General features: G+C 32.9%; 1 pseudogene; it reads left to right on the plus strand.

Annotated features, from left to right (window-relative positions):
* Positions 1–5819: 5819 nt before the first annotated feature.
* LOC149556905 (large ribosomal subunit protein uL3-like) lies at positions 5820–6564 on the plus strand (annotated as a pseudogene).
* Positions 6565–9709: the final 3145 nt, after the last annotated feature.

Here is a 9709-nt window from a genome sequence, read left to right on the forward strand (position 1 = left end):
AACTTGCTATAAGTTATGAAATGCAATTATCTTTAGGTCAAGGCATCTCCAAAATATAATTAATTACCTCAAGGGAAAACAAGTGCACATGGACAATTGCAATGATTATTAAAGAGGTTAGGTCAATTTTAAATACCTTTGAGAAAGTAATTATTTCTCATGCGTATAGAGAGGCCAATGCCTGTTCTGATTACATTGCCAACTTGGGAGTATGGGTTGAAATCATAGCTATATGGATATGGATTTGTCATTATCAGTTGGGTTTGGCATTACCATAGGCTGCACATTCATTCTTGCATCCAAATCCTCAAGTTGATATTACTACTAGAAAAAAAATATAGCCTACCCATTAGAATAGTAGGGCAAGCCCTCTAGAATGAAACCCCAGCATGTAGTCAAGTGCTTCTTTTAAAGATAAGTCAATCTGATGCTCTTCGAGTTGACAATTGAATGTTTGGCCAAACCCTTCTCTAAACATGTCTCCTTCATCCCCGAGAGAATCGTGAATGAAGGAGGCAACTGAGGTTAGGAATTTTGATAGAGGATCTAGGTAGGTGGGTCATGATTTGATGACAACAAGGCTTCTCCTGAAAGGATCACTTCACTTTGCATTCTTTAGCCCTTGGTTCTGCACTAACCTGCACTAACCTTTTCTAAAGTGGTATGAGTTAAATTTGAGAACATCGTTGATTTCCATTTTTTGTTGCCACAAACAAGTAATGATAACCATATACAGGATCTAATAATTTCCTTAGAAGGTTAAGAGTTCTCAATTTCCCTGTACCCTATGGTAGTTAGACATGAACTTTTCTTTGCATATATGACTTTGGATCAATGTTCTTGTTCAGAAGAAGTTACTCTCTAGTTTGGCTATGTTACAATTATGGTTCTTTTTTGTTATGTTTATAAAAATGTAATCATAGTGCAAACTAGAAGGTTTCTTCTCCATGTTGGGCTATATCAAGTGTAGGTGCCATGTTTTATATGCCTGCACATTTTTTCACTCTTGTTAGATGGTATGAAAGGAGAACCACCGCATGGTCATCTTTAGAGTTGCAATGAAAAATGGTTACAATTTTAAAAAAACATCTTCTGATTATAGTTGTTTATTGTAAGTCCTTCAAAATATTAAGGGAGAAAATTAGAGTCTACTAATTCTTTGTCAGTTGCAATTTCTGATGACAACTCTCTCTCATAATTTTGATTTCTGTAATTCATTGTTGTTATGAAATCATCAATAAAAAGTTTACATTCTATGTTTTGCCTACATTATTTTCTTATTGTTTATTAAATTATCAATATGTTAAGGTTATTATACTTATTATTCAGCTTAATATGTTTGTATTCATATTAGGATTGAAATGGCATTTTCCATTCTGATTAGTATCATTTTTTCAATATTAAGCCTAGTGATAAATGGCAAGTTAACAACTACAATGTTGATTCTCTTCTACTAGTATGAGATGTCTAAGCAAAATGATCACTTAATCCTAGTCTATTGTGAGTTTTTATGATAGTCTAGTCTTTAATGAAGGGAATGAAAGATACAAAGGTGGTAGTCTAGCCCATGGAGGGAGGGAATCATAACTTTTCCAGCCTGACAGTCTCTAGCTCTCAAGCAACTTATAATTTTATCATCCTTTCATTTTGAAAGTAAGAAAGAGAGGAGATGGAATGAGTAGATGCTTTCAAGAGATCTACATTAAAGCTCTTTGTGTTTGCACAGGAGTTGGTAATTTGAAGGTATTTGGTTACTTGGGTTTCCATTGCCATGGACTAAGCCATTCCTAGTTAGAGGCTTTAGAGTCTCTTTCCCTCTTAGATTTCTTAAATCACATGTGGCACATAGCTCCCATAGTAGATGTTCTATTAGATATAAACTATTCCTATTATGGAAATAAGTCAAGTAGACCAGTAGATGGGTTGGATCACTTCAAAGTGTGTTGAATTTCTCATTTGTAGTTGCTTGTATTTTCTAATTTCAAATGAATTATTACATATGTGAATTTTGGTGGCTATTTTTTTATCTAGAGTCTTTCAAATATTTTGTTTGTTTTTAAATTGAGACTACCTAGCAGATTCATGACTACACATAAGAGACTTGCATACAAATCTTTGTCTAGTGGGAAGGGGCAGTGTTGGACTTGATTGCCTGTTGGGAATAGAAAGGAGCGATTGGACCTATGTAATAATTATGAAGGTTAACATATTTTTAAGCCATCTTTTTTTCTGGACTTTTTGGACATGTCTTGCTAAAGGGTGCCTTCTATTGCAGGTTGCATGAAAGGTTTTCTAGATTTCCTTTGTAGTATTTTTTGATTAAAAGTAGTATCTTTCAATGGTCAAACAACCCTATGAATTGTACATCAATAGCATTGCATATCACAAGAGTATTAGCTACTGTTAGTTTTATTTTTTCCAAATTAAAGTTGTTCTAACATTGACACAACTTTTTCCTACTAAGCGAGTGTTTCAAAGTTTGAGGGTTTAATTTCAGCAATTCCTAAAAACTTTCGTTCTAAACATTAGTTGTTCTTTTAAGGGAGAAAATTTCTTTTTCTTTTTTTTTAAATAACATGTTGTAGGACTACTCATAGATAAATTTAGATTGTGAGTCACTTTCATGCGACCTAGTTTTCATTTCTTAACATTTTATGACAAAGCACTTTTTTGATCTTCTAACATAGTTCAAGCTCTCCTATTGCAGTGGCTCAAAAACTTCTTCCTAAACTTCAGCTATTATATTTTTATGGAGTTTTCAATTTTTTTTTTCGGGCTTTGAATGAGTAACATTTTTGTTGGAGCATTCATGGTTCAAGGCTAGATCACAATTGCCTACGTGGATCCTTATTTTAATTCCTAACATTTTACAAACAAGTGCTTCATATTTGTAGATATTAGGAGATTTTATTTATTTATTGGAGGATAAGAAACATCTTTATTGCTACATTTTACTATTTCACAACCAAGGCATCAGGTGCTCATTCTTTAAGCTTAGCCAATGTTTGAGGGCGGCTACCCTTCTGCCCAATTTTCCTGGGGCATGATCTTGGCCTAATCCTGTAAGAGTATCAGCCCTTTGCACTCAAAAGAACTTTTCCTCAGTGCGCAATGTTAACCTCATTAATAGATGTTATTTAAGGATGATGATTGCTTATGCTTCTAATAGAAGACTTGCTAGGTAATCTCTATTGGATATTTTGAGTTCTCTAATTAGGGCAATTATGAGGGTAAGTAGATGGTAGAGGGAGACTTTAATAACCCACTATTTTAGTTGTTTCAAGATGAGATTTTCTATTTTTTTTTTAGGCTGAGCATATACTCTAGAAGGGAAATAAAGTGTTTATTCTCTTAACAAAGTACTCTATGCTCATCATATATAGATAGTTAAAATATCATTTACTTCTAAACAAATATGAACAATTCAATTGATACCTGCACTATTCTAAGACATGCATTTCTTTTAAATAAATGTAAGCTATTGCATGGACTACCATCATTGTTCTAAGATATTCAATAATAAAATGTAGATTAGTGATTTGAATTGTAACTTAATTGCACAAAACATTACATTTTTAAGACTCTCCAATTTAAAAAAATTCATTATTTGCTGATGGTTGAGCATGATGACCATATAGGTATTTGATAGCCATAGGTGCAAATTGTATGGACATTGGAGAATAATCACTTGTTCTTAAAAGGAAGGTGATATCAAGAATGAGATCAAGGTATTTTATCATCTTTCGTTCATTATTTTACTGTAAAATTTGTGAGGAGTATTTCTCTGTGGAGGATGCTTGAGTAGGTCTTTTCCCTGTATTATATCAGTGTTCCAATGTCAAACAACTAGGAAATACTAATTCTATTGAATTCTAATCTATCTAGGAGACTTCCAAGTGTTGCATACTAATATCAAACTATTAGTCCAAAATCTAGCACTAATGTTGTCATCTGCAAGATGTTTATATTATTTTCTAGTTATTATAAAACTCTTATCAAATTTCCCAACTCTCTTGCTCTCTTTCTTTATAAAAACATTTTATCAGTGCTATGGAATGAATTCATAGGTTTCTCCCTATGAGATTGGCTACACATGTAGTCAGTATATGGCTATTTCTGAGGAATCTATAAACATATAGGCAAACGTGGCACTTTAGGTCACCAGTAAGTTTAGACACCAATTTTGGTTAATGAAACCCATCATTTATCTTATATATGTATCCAGTGAGGTGTAAAATCCAAACACTCCAAAATTTTCTCTATGACCTCCTCACTTGAATACACACACCTCCATCATCCAACCCATTCCCTTGAACTATCTGGTTCACTGAGGTTCTACACATGACTACATCTTGTATAGTTTTAAGGTTTTTTTAACAGACTGACTAAAACATTTTAGGTGTTTTGAATATCTGAAACAAGCTTTATGACTGATGGGTTGTTCCAAGAAATCAAGCATCACTTTGAGTCCCCTAAGTTGAAAGCACTAAAGGTAGGACCCCTCTACTTGCATTGTCTACTTTTCCTTCTATTACAGTGGAAACCAAACTAAATTTTGGAGTATTTAGTTGTCATTTTGGCTTCCTCAATGGGTATTATATATATTCCAAACTAAATTTTGGAGTATTTAGTTGCCATTCTGGCTACCTCAATGGATATTATATATTTTAGGACTTATACCAATTTCTGACAGGCCATAGCTATCCTAAATTGCAATTCCCTTTATTGTTTAAATATGGGTATGTTTCTAGTTATAATAGGTTTTCTTTCGATAAGGGAAGAGAAAAAAAACTGACAAAAATAGCTAGAGTGGTATAAATATGGAGGGATAATTTTAAGGGAAGAGAAAAAAGACTGACAAAAATAGCTAGAGTGCAAGAAATTCAAGATTGTTGGCCTTAGTTTGCATTATCTTCTCTCCTCTTCCTGTTGTACTATATAATCTTAGGCTTAGATTAGGATTAGTTAGTTGCAATTTTGTTTCAATTTTATGATTTTTAGTGTCAAGTTTTCAAAGAAACATAATGATGAGTGTTGTGTGATTTGAGTCCAAAAAAATGATTCTGTTGTTTATCATGAATCTTAATCATGCTAGGTTAATGGATTTTTCTTAGTTTTTCAGAAATATACAGTTCAATTTATTCATTGCGGAAAGAAGTTGGTTCAGATAAAAATTTGCAATAATTTTCTTTTTTAAATACAACTCTACATACTTTTGGATGACACAACCCTACTTTGTTGTTCAAGCATCATATAAACTTGCAAACTTTCATAGCTCTATGGATTTAAAACCTTTTTAGGGTAAATTTGGATGTCCAACTCCGTATGTCAAAATGTGCAACAAGATATAAAATAGATCTAGAAACAAATTCCAGCCACATCAACTTAGGTCCATGGTGAGACTTCTCACTATGTCTCAAATCTTTGATACCACAGACACTTTGCTTCAATGCTTGGTCACTTAGATCCAAGCAGATCAATATGCAACCAAAAAAGGATCCTATGTGCAGGTACACATTGGAAATCAATAACAATAGATGAGTCATTCAATTTATGATCCTCAAACCAAAAAAGACTATCCTCATCTAGGAATTAGTGAAGCACTTTAGCAACCTGCAACATTTAAACAATTTATCTTATGTTCTTATTAAACATAAGTTATAACAAATAAAAAACATTTGTTGGTGAATGCCCATTTTCTCAAATGACATGTATAATAGCTTGCGCCTTTATTGCTGGCAATGGTATGTCTCTCTAGATCCCAAGATTGGTGTTTTTTTTTTTTAATTCTTTTGACAATACTAATAAAAATTTCTTACATGGAGGGTTTTGTGAAAGCAATAGTCTTGATTTGGACGAATCAACAGTTTATGCCAAGCTTTTCATCTAGAGAGCTTTCAATTTTAGAAGCGGATGTATGGGTTATGATGTGTAACAGTTTGGATCTGATCATGGAAAGTGACTCAATATTTTTAATTGATTCAGAAATGCTACTCATATAGGTAGTATTTTCATATTTACATTATTTTGCAGGTGAAGAAGATGAAAGGGTTGAAGTAGAAGAAGGCTCACCTGATGGAAATCCAAGTAAATGGTGGAACAATCCTAGAAAAAGTAGATTATGCATACAACTTTTTTGAGAAGGAGGTACCCATTGATGCTCTTTTCTAGAAAAATGAAATGATTGATGTTATCGGTGTTACAAAGGGCAAAGGGTATGAAGGTGTTGTAACTAGGTGGGGTGTAACAAGGTTGCCTCGTAAAATACATAGAGGTTTGCGAAAGGTTGCCTATATTCATGCTTGGCATCCAACTAGAGTTTCCTTTATTGTTGCCAGGGCTGGGCAGAATGGATACCATCATCATACTAAAATGAATAAGAAGATCTATAAGATTGGCAAGCAAGACTAGGAATCTCAAACTACAGTCACTGACTTTGACCAGACTGAGAAGGATATCACTCCAATGGGTGGATTTCCTCACTATGTTATTGTGAAGGATGATTATATCATGATCAAAGGATGTTGTGTTGGTCCCAAGAAGTGAGTTGTGACTTTGCATTAAGGTATTATCCACAACTAGTTAAGGTATTTGTGTGTGTAAGTAATCAAGAACAGTTTTAGGGCAGCCTAATCATTTCATAGCAATATAGGATCCATCCACAACTGGTTAAGATATCTATGTGTATAATTAATCAAGAATAGTTTGAGGGCAGTCTTTACAAGATAGCCTGAATGATTTTATTAATTTATTATGTTTTTTGTAGTGATCTAGCTTTATAATATTAAATCTTTTTTAGTTGATGTAATGTATGTGCACTATTATTATTTGAAAATTGTTTTTCCATGTTGAAGCATTCTTCACTATTAAATCACTTATTCTAAAGTTACAATCCCATGGGAACTCTGATATAGGATAAATGATTTTGGCATTGATGGAGGAATGGCTACAAAAACTTTTGAGCCCAAGTTTGCATTGTTTAAAAATCATGTCACAAATATCCTAGGTGTTTAGTTACCAGAAGTTGAGGTAAGTGAACTAATATTCACCTATTTTTAATTATTTTTAATTTTCCTTGACTATCATTTGTTTTAGTCTCTGTCCATGAAGTGATGTTTGTTGAGACCATACAAGTTACCATCATAATCTTCTAATTTTCTGTTATCCTCAGTTAAACATGAAGTTGGGAAAGAAGCCTATGGCTTAGTATTGTTCATTTAGATGTCTTGGTTATCATTTGCTGAAATGTATTGTTCACAAGTGGGGAGTTTTCTCCTCAAGTCATGCTCTCGAGTCTCTACAATACTAATAATAAAATTAGAGTTTTGGTGGTTTTAATGTTTTAAATTGTGTTTCATTTCACTTGTAGTTTAATCATATGCTAATGGCAGTTATTGGCATAGAAGGTATTGGAGGCATTCTTTTCATCTTTGGAAATAGTTTGGTAGCTTATTCATTGGTTTGTCTTTCTTTTAGTGTGCCTTAACTAGATTTTGACTATGGGTCAATTCCTGCATTTTTTTCTAGATATTATATTGAGTAGTATTGCTTTTTGGCTTCCTTGCAGCTCATTTACTTAGCAATTGTGACACCAATTGTTTATGACTTCTACAACTATAACATGGCCTCATCTGAATATGTAACTGAGTTCATTGAGTTCTTGAAGGTATGTACTTTTAAAATTACATGTTTCTAATCTTTAATTTAATGCATAATTTCATATGTAGTTTTTCTTAATGGGATGCAATTTGGCTATGAGTTGTCTGTAATGAAGTTTATATTTTTGCAAATCACACGTTGCTATGTAGAAATAATTGCTTTTGATAATTTTATAATAATATAAAATTGATAGGATGTTATAAAGGAACGCATATGAGCATATGTAGAAATAATTTCTTTTATATAATCTTATTTGATAGGATGTTATAGAGGAACACATATGAGCATATACAAAGTTTATGTTCTTGGTTGTTTACATAATTTAGAGTATCTGTTCCTTTTTTACTAAATGTTTTATTGTTTATCAATTTAGAACTTTCTCTGCATTGTAGTCTTGTGTTTGTTATTAATAGATTTATCTTTATTCCATCTCCGGAGTATTTTTTGGGGTTAGTAGAGAGTATGAAATAATTAATTTTCTTAAAACTATTGTTTGGATGTACTTGTAGACCAAATGGTGTCCAGCTCCTGGCTATGAGTATGGTGTTGAATTTGTAATTGGAAGTGGGTGCTATGATATCACTTGCAAATGTTCACACAACTTTTGCTATAATGTAAGTTCTGTTATATTGTGCTTAGTAATAGTCCTTCTAGCAGGTGCTTTTCTTTTCCAATAGATTGTTCTTGATTTTAATATATTGTATTGAAACTCAAATAGTTTAAAATTTTGACTGAAACCTCTTTAGTGCTCTGAGGAAGTTCATCGTCCAGTTGATTGTGAGACAATAGAAAAATGGATTTTAAAGAACAGTGCAGAATCAGAAAACATGAACTGGTAAGAAATTAAATATTTTTTTCCATTCCCTTTTAATACTTGAATTCTAGCTTTGCTAATTATTCCACACTTAATTTGAATTTATCAGGATGCTTTCTGCTCAAAGTCGATGTGTCTTGTCTTGAGGATCTTAACAAGGTAGTATTAAGCCATCATCAACCCAATACTAGTCTAGTTAAGCTCCTTGAGATAGAAAAAACATATGATAAATGTGGTGCTCAATATTATATAAAATATGGATGAAATGTTGTTCGCTACTTAGTGGAGCTTTTATTTCAAAATTGCAGTAAGAGATTTTCAATATTAGTTGTCACAAACTTATTGCCGGTTGAATATGCCTACTGGTAGAGTCATAAAACTTTAATGATAAGTGTGGTGAGATGTGATGCCACAAACATGACACATATGACTACAAATCATCTAGAAATAGAGGCCAATACATAATAGGATCCTGATGGATTGTTCAAAATGTTGATCCTGATGGTATCTATAGACCATTCAATTGAACTATGTATTTGTTGTAGCCTTCCTCCAAGAGGAGGATTCAGTTGAACTATTCGTCTAGGATTCCACATTTTTCATGCATTTCTACCAGGGTAGTTGCAACTTAAACAAATATATTCTCTCAATATATCTATTTTGTGCATATCTAGCAACCATGACTTTTGATGACCACATTACATTCAGGCATCATGTCAAACAATTCACATGACTTATCTATGCTTCCATTTTGCAAGCATGTCTCCCAAGGAAAATGCTACTACTTCATCTACACCATCTAACAAAATCCTTTATGCTTTGATGGATGCCTATAGCTTATCCCAAAGCTCTCATTCAGCAGTTATCAAATGATCAATCAAGAGGAAATAGTTGAGAGCTTAGAGTAACACAATTTTTAGATGATCATATGAAATGAAATGGGCATGTGAGTAGAAAGAAACTAGAAAGACATTATGTATAGATGAAGCCATCATAGGTTGTTATTTGTAGCATCTAGGCCTAGAACACAATTTCTAGCTAGATCATTTGGGACGTAGCCCTCAAAAATGTGCTAGTTACAATTGAGATGTTCAATTCATTAAATGCATTGTCAGAAGATGGAAGTCGTCTTTCCATGCTGATGTACTATATTATTTTAATAGGTGAGACATGTGATTCTATAGTCACATATTCAGCCCAAGCATGTAATGAGGAAGACACACAAGCTCCCAGTGA

Source organism: Cupressus sempervirens, chromosome 5 (genome assembly GCF_028749045.1).
Source record: "Cupressus sempervirens isolate cs-2001-9-10 chromosome 5, ASM2874904v1, whole genome shotgun sequence".
Taxonomy (NCBI): Eukaryota; Viridiplantae; Streptophyta; class Pinopsida; order Cupressales; family Cupressaceae; genus Cupressus; species Cupressus sempervirens.